Raw genomic sequence first — 3,828 nt, forward strand, 5'->3', positions numbered from 1 at the left:
CAACATTGCACCTAGACTTTTTAAACGGCTGCCTTCCTCTTTGCAATGAAGACCAATTTCGTCTGCACTTCCAGTTATTGCTATTACCTGTAGGACTTTCGATCCTACTTCACCTCACCCACCCCACTCCTGAAACAGTTAAATGTTCTATTTCTGTGGAAGTCATTTTCTCATTGAATGATCAGAAACAAAGATAAATTCTAACCTGTAACGGCTCATTTTGACTCATTGCTTACAATAGATCTAAGCTCTTTTTTCTGCTTATCCGACTCCTTTCAGCTTCCCATCACATCTGTAACAAACTTTTAAAATATATTGCCACACCACCATGCACAAGCCTACCTGCACAGTAGAGATAGATTATTCCATCGTATTCAGATGGTTAACAGAGGTTAGCAAGTCCTGTATTATATATTTATATCGCTTTCTAAGAAAGTGCATATTAATGTTTACTTTAAGAATGTGTAAATGGTGCTATCAAGAATCTGATAAATTTTATCCCCGTTTTTTGTGTACCACTTCTAATGTATGAGATTTATTTTTCTATTGGAAAAAATAAACAGTGTGAAAGCATTGAATTGGTAGATTTTAGTAATTTAACAACGAATGGAAACCCTATATTACAGGCCCTATCTTTCCTTGGAAATTTTAATGGTGGTAATAGATTTCAACAAAGGTACCGATAATCGCATTTCTTTTAATTCATTCTTATATTGTATTCTTGAGTCACATGCTAATTCCTCACTGAATTCTTAAGTAAATTTTATTTACTCTGTCTTCTTCAAGAAGGGAATTCTTGCTTTCCAAGGCAGCAATTGAAAAGAGATGAAAATATAATTTAATATTCTTTACATCTACAGACACAATTTGAGACCAGTTACTCTGTTAGTAGGAGAAATTCATCACTCATTAAATACAGGGCAAGCATGGCAATCCATAATCATTTTGAGTGCAATGCAGTCTTATAAATTTAGTGTACACACTTTATTGAAATGATGCAAACAGCCATATGAAATTGCACACGATTAGAAAACAGAATGAACTTATTTTGCCTCCTGCTTGGTTTCTCATAAACATAAATACATAATATTGTTATGCACTGTCATTCATAGATGTCTTATTACGTAAAGGGTAAGTATCATATTACTTGAACAGATCAGATTATTTTTGGAATTTTGCATGTTATTTTTTTGTTTCATCAGATATGTGCCCCAATTAAATAACATTTTTTCAAAAATAAAATGAAAGTATTAGAAAACTTGTCATGTTAATTTTGAAAAAAATTGAAGTGTAGTGCATATTACTAGATAGGATGTCATTCCACTGGTCTATATTTAAAAAAACTGTTTTTGAAAATTGAAGCATTACCTTGTGTAATTAATAAAGTACATCAAATCAGATTTGTAAATAAATATTGTTTAAATCTAAAGTATTCAATATTTTGATTAGATTATTTTTTTAAAGGAAACTATTTGACGTGTATGTGCCGAATTTTTTTTAAATAGTTTTTTATAATTGCAATGGAAGGGCAATTGTCTCATTACAAGTGGTACAGAAGCCAATACTTGGGTTACCATCGATAATATAAGCAAGTAAAAACTGTGGAACAAGTTTTAAGCTCATTTTGGAAAAAGAAAAACAGTTCTGTAGAAATGCATATTTGTATTTGTTTCTCTAATAAATCTGCAAATAGCTTTAAACACAAATTAGTTTTAATTATTTAAATTATGAGTTCTGTTAAGTAATTGAACATCTGTTTTGCCTTACATTTGTGAAAACATTGTCTCATGGAAATAGGGGCTAATTGTGGAAATCAAGGTAGGTCTGCATATATTTAAAAGGTCAGGTATTTAGCATTTAAGTACATTTTCCTCTATTAAATGATTAAAGAATTTTTATGAAAGACAATCTTTCTTTTCTTTTGCAAAATCACATCATTATTCACTGCCCAAAACAAAGACCAATTTGCATCAGTTTTAACTCAGTATAAGATTTTTTAAAAAGTGATATTGTATGTTCAAATGGTTGATAATCAAAAGATTATTTGATTCAGATAATTGGCTACTTTATATTAAGCAACAAAGACATATGGACTCTTCTGAACCACAGTGCCTCAATCTTAAAAGTGTGACTTACACATTATGATTAAAATTATTAAATAAAATACATTTATCTTGAATTGTGAATTTATAATAATGCATGTTGAATAATGTAGAGTAAAATATGGCAATTGATTTCTGTTATTAAATAATGTAGAGTCTCCATTTTATTTTTTAAAAACTTGTAGAGAATATATATACTAGACTTAAGCTATCATATTTGAACAGAGATGCTAAGCTTTTGATTAAGGACTAGTTGAGTATTCCAATCCTCTTGAACTACAAAGAGCATTCAAATTATAATGAAGTCTTTGGCTTTATGAATTTATTTTTATTAGCAAAATATCTTGGAAGATATGGCATAAGAAAACTTGAAGCATTTTCTAAAAGTGTCATTCAGTGGCTTTTGGTCAATAATAAAACTGCTATATATTAGTATTTAAGATAATGGATAGTTATATCATTTTCTCTTTAAAAAATATTGTAACCTAAATTTCACAGTAATGACTTATCAAAATTTACACAATTTTAATTCTGTATCATTTTCTCTTTAAGTATTAATGTAGACAAAGTCCTTAGTATATAAAGTACTGTGTTAAAAACACATCAATATATTTACTAAAACATCTCAGATTTGATTATTTTTTTTGACATTTCCACGTTTTGTCTATTTTAAGAGATAAATGTGATTTAATAAAAATTAATGTTGATAAAAGACTGATTAGATGATGTTCATAGACTTGTAGTGAGACCAGTCCATGCTGAAATTATATTATAAAATAAATAATTAATTTTAGGGTTTCAAACATATGAAAATTGAATAAAATTAAAAATATAAGCTGGATACAAGTTAACTTATATTGCATTTAAAAAATAAAAATAAATGAACTTTGTTGAATCTATTAAAAGCCTAACCATATAATTTCCCAAGATATCTTAGGATAAAAAATGAAGACCTCCTCTGTAGTCAATTATGTATGAGATATATTTTGTGGGGTTCAAGTTCCTAGTAAAAAGTGTTTGCTAATAAATTCACCACTCAGGAGACACACTCTTAAAAGTCTTTAACTTAACATTTCTATCGTAAATCAAGATTATGGTTGGGGGGTGGGGGAGTGTTTGTATACAGCAAAAAGAGGAGAGAGGCAATTATCAGGACTGTTTGCTTCAAACTACTTTTTTATTTTAAAAATTGGTTCAGAAGGCCAAATACAATTAGATTATCTCATCACTTTACCAGTAGAAGGAAAACCTTTGAGGTTGAACTTCTGTGAAGTTTGACTTTATGAATTCTAGAAAATGTTAATGTCTATATGCACCACAAAGGCTTAATCTAAATTTGAAACTTTACAGAATCTATTTCTTTATAAGTTCATGGAACTGATTTTTCTATGTTCTAGGAGGTAGCTAAATATAATCATTGGTCATTGTCTTAAGAACATATAGTTTCAAAGCTTTAAATAACCACCAATATAATTATTTCTGAACATAAAAAGATTTACTTTCTGTGAACTTTTAAAACCTTTTTTAAGGTTTTTAAATTTTTTCCTTATAATCTGTCCTTTTCAGAAGCTACTTCATTTAAGATAATTAAATAGCTTTTAAAAATTATTCCCATCCTTTCTTTTAGTTGGCATCTCAATTTGTTTTTATTTCACACAAATTATAAAAGTTTTTCTCTACATATTAAAGGAATTTGAAGGTTTTATAGTTGATTATCATGATTGAT

At 28.5% G+C, this 3,828-nt stretch overlaps 1 protein-coding gene across 2 annotated transcripts in view; it reads left to right on the plus strand.

Annotated features, from left to right (window-relative positions):
* The window catches only part of NOVA1 (NOVA alternative splicing regulator 1), a 144,036-nt gene extending 142,330 nt beyond the window's left edge, over window positions 1-1,706 (plus strand). For both annotated transcript variants that reach the window (XM_090270175.1, XM_090270174.1), the window contains one exon: window positions 1-1,706. This exon is cut by the window's left edge and continues 4,143 nt beyond it. The gene's annotated coding sequence lies outside the window, so the exon portion shown is untranslated.
* The last annotated feature ends 2,122 nt before the right edge of the window (window positions 1,707-3,828 follow it).

Source organism: Furipterus horrens, unplaced genomic scaffold, assembly GCF_987537825.1.
Source record: "Furipterus horrens unplaced genomic scaffold, mFurHor1.1.pri manual_scaffold_3, whole genome shotgun sequence".
Taxonomy (NCBI): Eukaryota; Metazoa; Chordata; class Mammalia; order Chiroptera; family Furipteridae; genus Furipterus; species Furipterus horrens.